Raw genomic sequence first — 14323 nt, forward strand, 5'->3', positions numbered from 1 at the left:
ATCTACTACTTTTTAATAAACCTTCACATTGAAAAGAAGGTCAACACTGCACTGTCTTGGAACTCTTTCAAGGAGCTTATAATCAAGCAGACTCAATGCTCATTTCAAAAAGATTTCATCTTATTTATTTCAACCGATTTTGTAGCTAACAAAACAATCTGCATATAGCTTATTAGGTTTCCCTACAAAAGTCCATGACATCTGTAAGTCTGATCAGCAGCCCTTGTCTGTCATCATAAAAATCACTGGCAAAAAAATATTTTAGATAGGAGATAACCAAGATAAAAATTACAGTAATAATCACTGCCACAGACTTCCCACAACTGAACATCATTTTCCCAAAATTGCTATAAAGATACCATGGGGGCACCTGGGTGGCTCAGTCGGTTAGGCGTCTGCCTTCAGCTCAGGTCATGATCTTGGGGTCCTGGGATGAAGCCCTGCATTGGGCTTCCTGCTCAATGGGGACTCTGCTTCCCCCTCTGCCCCTCTCCCCTCCGTTCATGCTCTCCTCTCTTCTCTCAATTAAATAAATAAAATCTTAAAAAAAAAAAAAAGATACCATGAAAGCTTTATCAAACGTTTTGTCAAAATCCTATGTCTATGTTTTTCCTCTAAGGAACAGCACTTTAAATGACTTTCACCACAGAGACGAATGAATGAGCCACAGACATGTTATATGGATTAGGGGTCAGGGCACCTAAACCATTTAAGAGAAAGACACAAGAAGCAACATCACTTCCTCAATGTCACACGTAGTAACTGATTCAACTGGGACTTGGGGCTAGAACAATTTTCTTCCTATCCTCTGCTCCTTTCAGGAAAAAAGGAAGAAAAAAAAAAAAAAGTATCAGATACCTGGTTTGTTAAAATTCCAGTCACTAAAGACCTAGAACAAACTCCCACAGAAGACTATTCTTTCAGGACAGGTCAATGATAACCGAAGTTCCAATACACCTGACACTTCAAGGTACTCAAGTGAAGGCAAAAATTTTGATCGTTCAATGGTACTTTAAACTACTGACTTCAGCAACTCCTCTGTGACCAGTCAACATTCCAGATGGACTCAACATTCCATTTAAAAAAACAGTGGGGGGGGGGTGCCTGGGTGGCACAGCGGTTAATGCGTCTGCCTTCGGCTCAGGGCATGATCCCGGCGTTCCGGGATCGAGCCCCACATCAGGCTCCTCCGCTATGAGCCTGCTTCTTCCTCTCCCACTCCCCCTGCTTGTGTTCCCTCTCTCGCTGGCTGTCTCTATCTCTGTCAAATAAATAAATAAATAATCTTTTTAAATAAATAAATAAATAAATAAATAAATAAATAAATAAATAAATAAATATTAAAAAAACAGTGGGGGAAAAGTAAGACAAACATCAGTAGTTACCACCTTGCTAGACTCTGTATGCTTCCACCTGTCCCCCTTTCTCCTTTACAACTATAGCCGGAAAAGGAACAAGAGTCAAATCTCATTAACTGCTTTCCAGTTTCCGAATGAAAACTACCCCCAGTGATCAAATTAAAATTACACACTAATGCAATAGTGTGGTGTTGGCCATGGTTCAAATCGCTACCATTGGGGAGGAGAATGCAAGTAGGAATAGGGTATGAAGAAGGAATTTACATGGTCTTAGGGATAATCTAGGACAGCAGTTACGACTGTAGGCTCTGGAACCAGACCACCCGGGGTTCAAATCCCTGCTCTGCCATTAATTAGCCGAGTGACCCCAAGCAAGTTATTTAACCTTGTGGTGTCTCAGTTTTCTTACAGGTAAACCTAAAACAACAGTACCTACCCCACTGGGTTACTGAGAGGATCCAACAAAAACACTAAGCAAAAGTGTTTCTGTATCTGACACATAGGAAGTGTTCAAGAAATGTTACTATCAAAATATTTTCTAATTCAACATGTAATGTCTTTACCAAGAAAATAACTAAACTATACATTAAAATATATTTCAATAAAGTACGTATTAAAATAATTCAGCATGTAATGACTTTGCAAAGGAAACATACTAAACTGTATTTTAATTAAAAGTAAAAATTAGGGGCACCTGCATGGCTCAGTCAGTTAAGTGTCTGACTCTTGATTTCAGCTCAGGTCCTGATCTCAGGGTCCTGAAATCTAGCCACAAGTTGGGCTCCGTGCTGGGCATGGAGACTGCTTAAGATTCTCTCACTCCCTCTACCCCTCCCCACTCACGCACTCTCTCTCTCTAAAAAAACAATTAACTAATTAATTAAAAGTAAAAATTAAAATATAAAATAAATTACCTCTCACATAAAAATTCTGCCTTTATTAATTAGGAAACGCATTTCAACTGCTAAGTGATTGTCAGTTTCAGCTTTAATGCCAAACTTTTTATTTACAAATAAGATTTATAAACTAATATATGATCAATGTTTGAAGCATGCACTTTCCCCTCTACACGGCCAGACGCACCATACACATGGCAGGTTGACCCGATTTTACAGGAACTGTGTAGTCCCATTAAAATTCAGTCAGCTGAAAAAAAAATGTTTCACTTGGTCTACTTCCAACATATTGCCAACTAAAGCATGCTAAGCAAAAGAAGAATGAAAGAGAAAGAGAGGGAGCGTGGGAGGGAGGAAAGGAGAAAAAAGGAAAATCTAAAATGATTCAAGTCTGGTGTGAAGTATAGGAGCCATGGGATAAAAAAATGTATAGAACAGCAACACTACCTTGAGAATATGCTAGAGTTTGAATATCAGCTCTGATTTGGTTTAGAAAGTATTAGGTCTTTTTAGCCCTCGCTAAAGCATTTCCTACGTCCACAATGCTGCATTTAGATGAAACTGCCTTCACTGATCAAAACAGTCAGATATTTATTCTAAAAACATGGCAACTGACCATGTCACAAAGGAGCAAATTTCTATAATTCTACAAAAGCAATAATGAACATGAACTTTATTTTGGAGACTAGAAAGCGCATGCCAAGAAGCAGGGGCAGGAGGAAATATCTTACCTATCTACAAATGAAATTATATGATGTCCAGAATTTGCTTCAAAATAATCCTGGGAGGGTAGTATTGAGTGGAAGGAAAATATGGATGAGACGCGACTGGCTATGGCCTGGTAATTATCAACGCTGGGTGAGGGTACCTGGGGTTCACAATGAAAGTGTTCTCTCTACTTCTGAAGCTATCTTAAACTCTCCATAATAAAAAGTTTAAGAACAAAGACATTTTCTGTAACTAAACAATGGGACATTCCTTCTGCCAAAAACCACTTCAATAAATAATCAGATACAGTAAAAACATGACTTTAAAAAAAAAAAAAAACACCACCCAAAAAAGGTCCTGAGAAAAGTGCCACATTATCCTTCACTGCTATCACGTGTGCTGCACGGAGCAAGAAACACATAGATCACAGATCCACAGAATGCTCTAAAACCTACCCTCAGGTCCTTCCATTTAAGCTTGCAGCGCTGGGGATGAAAGTGAACTGGCCCCAGTGGGGAGAAAAGCTGGAGCCACATCTGCACCACGCACGCTGCTCACATCTACGGCTCTTCACTGCCCAGCTGCAGAGTGCAGGGCATCTTCCGCACACCGTTATTTTTCAGCTGCAGGTGGGGGAAGGGGGGGGACAAATGTATTCCTATTCCCATATGGGTGTAATTTAAAACAGACAATCTCGGCATTAAGGAAATTAAGACGCAGGCTTTACTGACGTTGATTTTAATGGCTAAGATCCAAAAACAGTTCTGGTTACAAGCTCATGGATAAACTCTTGATTCCTCTGTCAGGAGACAGACCCAACTCATTTCTTGACACTTTAACCTTTCCCATACACAATTTGTATTATTTTATTAAGAAAAACGAGTTTTCCTTTTTCTCCTTGAGAGAAGTGGATTAAAGAAAAATTTTCAAGGAAGGTGTTCATTTAGCAGCTTTTCTACCAGAGTCCAAAAGCAATTAAACAGAGCATACTGGGGAAAAGTGAAAGATTATCACCGTGAAAGTGGGCTCCCCAAATGAGGGGTGAATATGCACCACTGTCTAGCATAGGACCCTGCCACATTTGCTTTTCAAATCCTAGTGAAGGCATTTGGCACCATTTTCTAATAATCCCATAGGACTTCTACTTCCTTGTTTTTTCAACAGTATTTCAAAACGTTGACACATTTATTGAACTATTTTTGGAAGACCTAGCTCTGTCTACCTTCAGGGTTCAAGATACAAATAGATGAGAGCTACAGGACAGACCTCTAGCTACAAAACTTGGCAGGCTTCCTGAGTTCTCCAAGAAAAATTCAATTGGCAACTCCATTAGCAGCAGAAGAGCACACAGCAGAGGGAACAACTCTGGACACAAGGAGGCCTTGGCTGTGCCTGAAGCTCCATTACGAAACTGAATGACTCTGGGTGAGTTTAACCTCTTCCTGACTCACTTATCTGTCGGACATATGGTATGAAGCTGTTTTAAGAATCAAGTGAGAATATGTTCTAATGATTTACTTTGAAAAGAAAAAAAAAACTTTACAAATTAAAGCAGAATTAGGAAGGAAGGAAGGAAGGAAGGAAGGAAGGAAGGAAGGAAGAAAACAAAAACCATTAGAAGTCTATACCATGATCACCACATACAGCTTTATGCTGTTATCTAATAGGAGAAAGAAAAAAAAAATCTATCAATGACCTTGATGAGGAAAATGATATTTTGAACACACCCAATGTTTCTCAAACTTCACTCACATACCAACTTTATAGTTTTTGCCAAATCCAAACACTTAAACATAAATAATTTTATCTTTAAATCAAGTTACTTTAAAAATACCTACTTTATTTTACCTTATGCTAAGTTAATATCAATGAAATCATAGGTTTGAAGCACTTGTCTCATTTTCCTGATGTACACTGACGTACATATTTAACCATTAAAAGAAAAGGACTCAAGCTGTGTACCACCTTAACTCATTTTAACATACCACCACACTTTGGGGAAATATTATCCTGATCTACTCTCTGTAACACCTTCTACATTAAGGAACAGAGTACTTGAATTTATAAATCTGTAAAACCTACCAAACAATTTAACCCACACTAACCACACGCACATATGTGTCTTTGGGTCTTCCGGAGCTTCCTCACACCTTACAGCCACTACCTTATTCAGAACTCCATTTCTGTTGCCCCAAACTCCATACACAAAAATCCTTAGCATGTATATTTTCACATGAGTGTAATTCCCACTCCCTATTCATGCCCTAGTAATGAAATTTTTCCCCTGAAAGTATTTAACAGAATCCACTGGAGTTCAAAGTTTCTTCTAATCACTGAATCGATATTCAAAGAATATTTAAATATATGTATGCAAACCATATATCAGTCTAAAGATAACCTAAAGTATTCAGAACACTCTAAAATTAGGTTGCCATTTCTTTTTTTTTTTTTTTTCCAAAGATTTTATTTATTTGAGAGAGTGAGCGAGCACAAGCAGGTGAGCTGCAGAGGGAGAGGGAGAAGCAGGCTCCCCACTGAGCAGGGAGCCTAATGTGAGACTTGATGAACCAAAGGCAGATGCTTAATTGACTGAGCCACCCAGGCACCCCAAGGTCGCCATTTCTGAAACATATCCACCAAACTTTTTACTGCGTATTTTTTTAAGATTTTATTTATTTGAGACAGAGAGGGAGAGAGAGAGCATGAGCAGTGGGGAGGAGCAGAGGGAGACAGAGAAGCAGACTCCCCGCTAAGCAAGGAGCCCGAAGTGGGGACCCCGAGATCATGACCTGTGCTGAAGGCAGATGCTTAACCTACTGAGCCACCCAGGTGCCCCTACCATGTATTTTTAAATCTAATTCAAGTACATACTGTAAGATTTGTAAGCATCTGTACTGAACTAATCCTTGAAATTATCACAAGAAAAAAAATAAATAATGCTGAAGTCTTCTTAGGAGGCACCTTCTTGTTCAAAGACATATCAGTCATCCACTCCCAACCACCCAAGATGTTGGCTCAATCATCTGACTTTCTCTTCTCTCTCTCTTCATATATATAGATATAGATATAGATATAGATATATGAATATATGTATCCCATATATATATATGAATATATGTATATATATATATATATGGGATATATATATATATGAATATATGTATCCCATATATATATATATATAAAATATAACTGAAGTTCAACTCAGTATCCAGCATGAAAAAAAGGACAATTTTATTATGGCTGCAGTCCTTTCCAAACATGAGTACCACAGTCATCTTGGGAATTTTATTTTTATCAATTTAAAACCCTAAATCAGTGGATTGAACATGAGTTAATTTCTGCTTCCTCCCAAAACCACACTAAAATGACAGTGAGGAAATTTTTTTTAAAAAGGGGAAGGACAAAAAAAAGGGAGGGGATAGGCCCGCAGATGAGATATATCAACAGAATTTGAGAAGATGGAAAACAGATGTACAAAGTAACTGACTTAGCAAACAGAGGAAGCCAAAGCTGAGTCCCGGCTCTGGTGGAGGGCCGCAAGAAGCAATGTGAGTGCTGGGAGAGGCCCTGGGAGCCTAGGAAGTGGAGGTTCCAGGTGCCACTAAGGGCTGAGGTGAGACACCAAGCTGAAAACAGCACGTGGAACACCAAAACCCCTCCTCCTCTCTCCCTCTCTCTCCCAACCTTTGCGGCCAAAAGACAAGAAGTTCACTCTCTAGAGCAGCTGAAGGAAGTCTCCAGACTTAGGGAATCCAGACCCAGGGAGAGGATGTGAGGGGCACACAGAAAACAAGGAGGCCCGATGACTCAGTCAACACGTATTCACAAAGTGCAAAACAGACAAAATGTTTGCCTTCTTGCAGTTTACACTCAGATGATAATAATACATGCTATAGAAGAAAGAAAGAAAAGACAGAGATTTAAAGCATACTGGGGCAGGTGTGGGAGTGGAGTTGTAGTTTCAAATAAATGATCACAGAACGCAAAGATCTGAAGGAGTTAAGGGAGTAAGCAATGCAGGTATCTGAGGGAAGAGCATTCCAGAGGGAAAACAAGTGCCAAAAGCCATCAAGTATGGTTAGATTGGAGATACTACATACAGGGAGGAGGAAAAAAGGACATTACCAAAAGGAAATTCAGTGACCAAGGAGCAGCTTGGAAAATAGGAAAACAAAAAAATTCATGGAGAGGTTAGAAGAAAACACTGAAGAAAGCCAAAAGCCAAACAAAAAGATAAAGAGATGGTATCAGAAAGAAACAAAAAACAAAAAAAACACTAATAAAATTGGAGAATTAATCTAGAAAATTCAACATCCAAATAACAGAAGTTTCAGAAAGAACAGAGAACATAGAGGGAAAAATTATCATAGAGGAATATTTCTAAAAGACAAGAGTTTCCAACCTGAAAGAGCCCACTGAGTGAGTGCCCAGCACAATGAGTAAAAAACTTCCCACACCCAAGGCACACCATCATGAAATTTCAAAACACCAAGTTCAAAGAGAAAATCCTAAAAACTTCTAAGGAGAACAAACCAGCCGCACACACAGAAGCAGAAATTAGAATTGTGTCACTCCTTCTCAACAGCACTGGCATGCCAGAATACAACAGAATAAGGCCTGAAAAATTCAAAGGCTAAGTCAACACTAACTTAGAATTCTATACCCAGCCAAACTATAGAAGCATTCACCAGTAAGAGTACAAACAGGCATTTTAGGGGCACCTGGATGGTTCAGTCAGTAGAGCATGTGACTCTTGATCTCAGGGTTGCGAGTTCAAGCCCCACAGTGGTCATGGAGCCTACTTTAAAAATAAATAAATAAATGAAGGCATTTCAAGAGTCAAAAAACGCAGCTTCAAGACATGCAAGGTTTCAAAAAATTCATTTTCCACTTTCACTTTCTTGGAAACTCCTGGAGGATATAGTCATATAAAGTAAGAGTTAAGAAAGAGACATAGAGCCCAGTAACCTGGGAGCCCAGGAAGAAAGGCAAAGGGAATTCCCAGAATACAGCTGCACGGTAGCTCCAGAAATCAATCACTCCAGCAAAATGGAGAATCTCAAAAATAAGAACTAAACTAAAACAGCAGTTTTTGATCTTGTTTCCCAAAATGCTTTCAAAAACTGCCCCCAAAAATCTCTGATACTCAGACACACACCACGCATGCGCTCGCACACACGCACACACATAAACGCACACTTTACTAAAGTCTCAGGCAGTTCATAAACCACACTGGGCAGTACCTTTCCCACTAACTGCACTCCACTTCAAGCGTGTCTGAACTAAATAATCTCAATGTTCCCTTCTCGCCCTCTAGACGAATGAATCTAAGATGCAGCCTGTCAGGACAAAAAGGAAAAAAAAAAAAAAAACCTAAGAATTATGGCAAAGTGTAAATTACATTTTAGTTTAATGTCTTTAAGACAGTGGGATGTGTATTTATACTGGTAGAATACATAGGAAACTCAAAAATATGATTAAAATCAGCACTGTTGTTATCATGGTGTTAGTTCCACCTCAAGAGAAGGTCTGGAAACCTGAATTCAGGGCTTAGAAAAGATGATTAGAGAGGTGGTAATCAGACCTATATGAAAAGTCTCCAAAATCACAGTTATCTTGGGGTGCCTGGGTGGCTCAGTCGGTTAAATGTCTGACTCTTGGTTTCAGCTCAGATCATGATCACAGGGTCCTGAAATTGAGCCCCTCATCAGGCTCCCTGCTCAGTGCGGAGTCCGCTTGAGATTCTCTCTCTTCCTCTGCCTCTGCCCCTCCCCTTGTTCACACTCTCTCTCCCTCTCAAAGTAAATAAATAAAATCTTAAAAAAAAAATCACAGTTATCTTGGAATAAGGCAATCAGAAGGTAACATAAGTCTTTATATATTTCAAAGTGAGGCCATAAAAAGAGCAAAGCAAGAGGAAACTGGCTTTTCAGTCACAGAATATAAGCTTTAGTTTAGATACAATGAACTCCCTACCTGATCTAGACAATAAGGTGTCCACAGATGAACAGACAAATCACTTTGGAGCCCTTTCCATGCCCTCTAGTTCTTAATCTAGAAAGAATGAAAACCATCCCCATGACACTGAAGTTAGGTACATATGCAAAATGTTAACTTGGCTACCTAAAACAAAACCTTACTGAAGATATTTCTCAGAGTGAATAAAAAGATAATTGCTCACATCTATTCCATATTACTCACATCTATTCCTCACATCTATTCCATACTACTATGAAGATTATTTAGGAGGCAATCTACATACATCTAGACCTTTACGGCTCTAATATGCTAAAGTGAAAAAATACTAATACGCAGAGCAATATCCGTGAAATGAAAACATATTTCCATTCTATAAGTAATTGAGAATATGAAATTAGCCCAATTTCAATCTTCAGGGGAAAAAAATCCAGAAGCAGTAAAAAATGTACTAGCGTCCCTATACTAATGGGTAAGTGACGTCACTTTAAAAATGAGAAAATTGAGGGGCGCCTGGGCATCTCAGTCAGTTAAATGTCTGCCTTGGGCTCAGGTAATAATCTCGGGGTCCTGGGATCGAGCCCTATGTTGGGCTCCCTGCTCAACAGGGAGCCTGCTTCTCCTTCTCCTTCAGCCCCTCTACCCCACCCATGCTCTCATTCTCTCTCAAATAAATACATAAAACCTTTTTAAAAAATGAGAAAATCAAGAAAACCACAGAAATTCTCATTAAAATAAATACTATCCCAAACACTGGGAACTGAGAGAAGTTATACATCAATTATCTATCCTTCTAGACATGAAAAACACACATCTAAGAAACCCACACAGATCTCAATCCAACCACAAAGCAAGGGGAAACGATACCCACTAGCAAGAAAACCAAATCCCCTATATGAAATATTGTCTACATGGCATTTCTACATGAAATAGTTCCAGGTTCTACAACAACTCCAACTTTCAAAGAATCTTCACAGAAAGCACCTTCAAAATATCCTACAAAGGTTCAATGAATAGATTTGTCAAATTTATTAAGTACAATGTTATAGATACTTCACATAACAAATATATATACATATATACATAAATATATTCCCTCTTTCATACAAATGCACACCCATACACACTTTACAGAAAAGCTTTAAAAAGCACTCGTTATCACTATCAGTTATTTCTAGCTATTAGAGATGATTCCTCTCTTTCCCTTTTGGCTTACCTGTAACTTCTACATAACTATAGTATTTATAATTGGAGGCTATTCCCCTTCAGCCAATGATACCAGCCATGACTCCATTTTAGATTTTAGTCTGGGGCACTGCCCAGATGAATGACAGATATCCTACGAATATTGAGTTACTGGTTTGTGCCAAAACATGGCATTCCCAAAGGATGCTCTGTCTGGAATCTGTGGGGGATTCACATACAAATCTTCTATTTACTCAGGCCTTCCAAAGAGTCTGGAAATGTTTGTGTGTTGGGGGAAGAGGACAAGGGCTGAGAGTGGATTTGCTGACTCCTAAAGGTCCAGCCCTGAGATTCCGAGATTCTATAAAAGGGCAGTAAATTAGGGTTTGGCTAGTATTTGCTAGACTACTGAAGCCAGCATAAACATTTACTTACAGCTTTTAAATCTGTAAGGGTACCCAGTGGTTAGGTACAGTAATTCTGAATCTGAAAAAGCAAACAAGGCCACTGAAAATGTTTCTAAATAAAGGTGGGGGGGGGGGGAGGTAGGCACATTTCCTTTGTTTTCTACAAGCAAAACCAGATATTTTAGAAATGCAAAATTTGACTCTCAGCAGTATCGATCCCTATAAAATACTATATTACCTTATAAAAATATTAGCAAGGCATACTTTTCCAAAAAGGCGACACACAGCTTTCAAAAAGACTACTTGGGTTTAAAAAACAAAGACAAAAGCCCATACTTGTGGAAACAGAAACAAAGTCAAATCTTTAAAAATATTTAGCATTCTACTATATAAAATATAAACCCCACATTCCCAAATAAAATGGCAAAGATAAAAACCCTTGTAGTTCTCTAGCCACAGTAATATGAGAGTGGTGATTCAGAGCAAAACCTGATGTTAAACATAACTATACAATATTACTAATTACAGAGTAATTTTACCAATAAATATTTTGGTTGAGGACTGCTTTGTCATCTTTGCAAGTATTTTTAGTTGAAAGCAAATGGTTGGGTAGTACACATGGACATGGTTATGATTTTTAAAAATCTATTTTTAAAATCTGGTGACTGGATAGGTCTTCTAAACTCGATTCCTTAGAACTGGTAATTTGGAAAGGGTAAACCACAGGAACGTTACGTTAAGAGGCAAAGGACCTAGCAAGCTCACCAACTCAGATCAGCCCAAAGCTAAACTAGAAAGCGTCGAGTGCTCACAAATCTAATAATGATGGGCCCGAAGTCACTAACACCTGTATATACACTAACTGGACTAAAAGCTTCCTCTCCAAATACAGTAAGAGCGATCTGAATTTCCTTCTTTTACATATGCAGTTATTTTTTGGTGGGCCTCCCTTCAGATTCATCACCTCAACCTGCAAATTTGCTTCTATTTGGAATTAAATTTCAACGTACATCCCAGTTGCATACACACCCAATTTAATAACACATACCCAGTTGAAAATATTCCATAACAGCTTAAATTTTTTACAGAAGTTAGTAATAATTTCACCAAAATTCTAACTTTGTTAAATTATCACTTTTAATCATTTTAAGCAATCCCCATTCAATTCAGACACCAAGAATTTGAAGTTGGGGGCTCAAGTCACCCACCTATTTTCTCTGGAAGGTCTTTGCACACAGTGCTCTAACTACTTGGATTGGAGGTAAAAGATTAAAGAACTGTTATGACTAGATCTTTCTTAAAGAAGGGTGTTTTAAAAGGAAAGAAACTGTCCCCTCCCGTTACTCTAAATGAGCAGTCTCTTGTTCTCAGCAGTCCTTCTGCACACAAGACCACTACTGACTTCAGTGGGAATTCTGCCCAAGAAGTGAGGAAGACAGGATAGGATTAAATGAGCCCTAAATCCACGCCATTGTTCCAAGTCATTACCACTTGTACAGTTCTCCAGTAACCTCCAAAGAATAGATATCTGGGGTTTGGTCGTGGTTCTCAAACTGAATTGCAGGACTTACCACTCGAGCTCTAACAGGTGACACTGCCTAGCTCTTTAAAAATTGTGTCAGACTGATGGATGGTGGTCGGATGGCCCTTATCATAATCCAAGAATGTGTTGCAATGCAGCCCCATCAGTGACTGAAAGAGCAATCCAGTGATTTCTCACAGCAATGAGGCTGCAAACGGAAACTGAACAGGAGTAAGTGCTATTGGTTTCCCAGTAAAACCTATTCAAAGCCTGAGAATCCTACATCCCAGCTACTGCGGCCAAGAAATTGACTCAGTTTCCCACAAGTGTTAAACTCAAAGTGAAATGTGATAGAAAGCTAAACTAAACCACTAATTCTCACACAATATTATAGACAGGGCATACAGAAATAATGCCGTCCGGTGAGAGAAGAAAAAACGGGGGGAGTGAAGAATATGGAAGAATAAAGGCAAAACTGTAAGAACCATTCGGGGAAAAAAAAAAGCTTACATAACACTAAGAAGAACAAGACTCCTGGCACGACACCCCAAAGACAACATTTTGGAGGCAAGAAGTTCAGGAAACTGAGGAAAAGCTGTGATTCCAAAAAACAGCAACAACAACAAAAATCCACTGCTCTAGGTTCCGCCTTCCTTCCCTCTTAAAAACAGCGGCGGCGGTTGTAGTGATGGAGAATTCAATTTAAGGCACCCTAAATTAGTAGGGAGGCCCCAAAAGAGACCCTCCCCTAAAAATAACAGACAGTAGGCGAGAGCTCTTCTAATCTCACCAGAAAACCCTGACCTCGGAGGAGGTTAGCGATTTTGGGAAGTGTAAGGACCGACGTCGCCCCCGCAGACATCCAGGCTGCTTGGGGGGGGGGGGACAGCGTCTCCTTCGGTTCCCTTCTCCTCCTCTCTCCCCGTGCAGCTCCCCTAAAACTGTTCCCAGCCCTGTACACCCAGCCGCAGCGGAGGCAAACGAGGCATCGGGGCAGAAATGGCCCGGGAGTCGGAACTATACGGACCAGAGCGCAAGAGCGCGCGGCTCTCCGCAGCGGCCCGGGCAGCGGGCGTCCTCCGGGACGTGGGCGAGCGCGGGCGGACGCCGGGCGGGACCGTGGGGCGCATGGGGCCGGCGCGCCCCCCTCGCCCAGCTCCCTGCAGAGCCCACGCGCGCGGCTGGCTGGGGGAGGCGCGGCGTCCTCGCCCGCGTCTCCTCTCCCCAAACCATCCTCCAGAAGAACACCGCCGCCGCCTCCCCGGAGCCCCCGCGCTGTGCTCCACTCTGGGCTCGACTCGCGCGCCGCGGCCCGCGCCCGGGATGGAGCCGGATTCCTCCTCCAGCCTCTCCGCGGGACCCCGGACGCGCGAGCCTGAGCCCACGGCACCTCGGCGGGGCCGGAGCTGTCCTCACCGTGCCCCCACCTCTCCCGGCTCAGACCAGACGTGGCCCCGACTCCCGGGAAGAGAGACAGGGGGAACCGCAGTGGAGCGGGGTAGCGGGAATCCGGCCTGGAGCAACAGGACCGGGACCTCGGGGCGGGAATGGGGTCCGGTAGAGAGGGAAAGGAGAGGAGAGAGGAAGCCGCAGAAAATCCCAAAGCCGGTCGCCCTCCCCCACGGTGGGACCGTCCCGCCATCGCTTCCTGCCAGGGATCAGCTTCCCAGCTGCAGCCAGAGGAAAAATCCGAGCCGCTCCAACATTTCAGCAGGGACTAGCCGCTCGGCCCGGGCTTCCCCGCCCCGGGCCCGCCATTCCGCAGTCCCGCAAGCCTCCTTACCCGGACACTGCACCTTCAAGGGCTCGCTCGCCGCGGGGACTGGTCCCCCTCCAGCCCCAGCCGCCGGGCCGCCGCACCCGCCTCCTCCCTCCTCTAGGTTTCAAATTGAAATTCCCTGGCTGGGGCCGTCAGAGGACTCGGCGCGCCAGCCCCGCCCCCTCGCGGCGGAAGCCCCTCCTGCGCCCCCGCCGGACGCGCCCCCAGCGCGGAAACCCCCGCGGGCCGCGCCACGCCCCCCGCTCCCAGGCCACGCCCCTGAGGCGGCCCTTCCCGCGGGATTCGCCGCCGCGGTCGCAGGGTACCCAGGACTGGAAAGATGCGTCTTGCGGTCGTAACTGCTCTGGTTAATGACTGCTAATGCCAGTGTGCAAGGCTTATTTTACCCCCTAATCCCGTCCTTAAGTCCTTTTTACCAACTTTTAAAAGTTATTTCTTCAAAGTGCATTCACTGACTAATCCTTTATTGAACACCTAATTCGCTAGCG

At 42.0% G+C, this 14323-nt stretch overlaps 1 protein-coding gene across 12 annotated transcripts in view; it reads right to left on the minus strand.

Moving 5' to 3' along the window:
- Positions 1 to 13986, minus strand: part of EPB41L2 (erythrocyte membrane protein band 4.1 like 2) — a 208470-nt gene extending 194484 nt beyond the window's left edge. For 8 of the 12 annotated variants that reach the window (XM_087865492.1, XM_045805563.2, XM_045805562.2 and 5 more), the window contains exon 1: positions 13839 to 13986. The gene's annotated coding sequence lies outside the window, so the exon portion shown is untranslated. Of the gene's footprint in view, positions 1 to 3417; positions 3559 to 13838 lie in introns of those variants that run through there. The other 4 variants (XM_087865486.1, XM_087865485.1, XM_087865487.1 and 1 more) reach the window with 3 other exon arrangements.
- Positions 13987 to 14323: the final 337 nt, after the last annotated feature.

The sequence above is a fragment of the Ursus americanus genome, chromosome 11 (assembly GCF_024610735.1).
Source record: "Ursus americanus isolate L20-20 chromosome 11, mUrsAme1.1.p, whole genome shotgun sequence".
NCBI lineage: Eukaryota > Metazoa > Chordata > Mammalia > Carnivora > Ursidae > Ursus > Ursus americanus.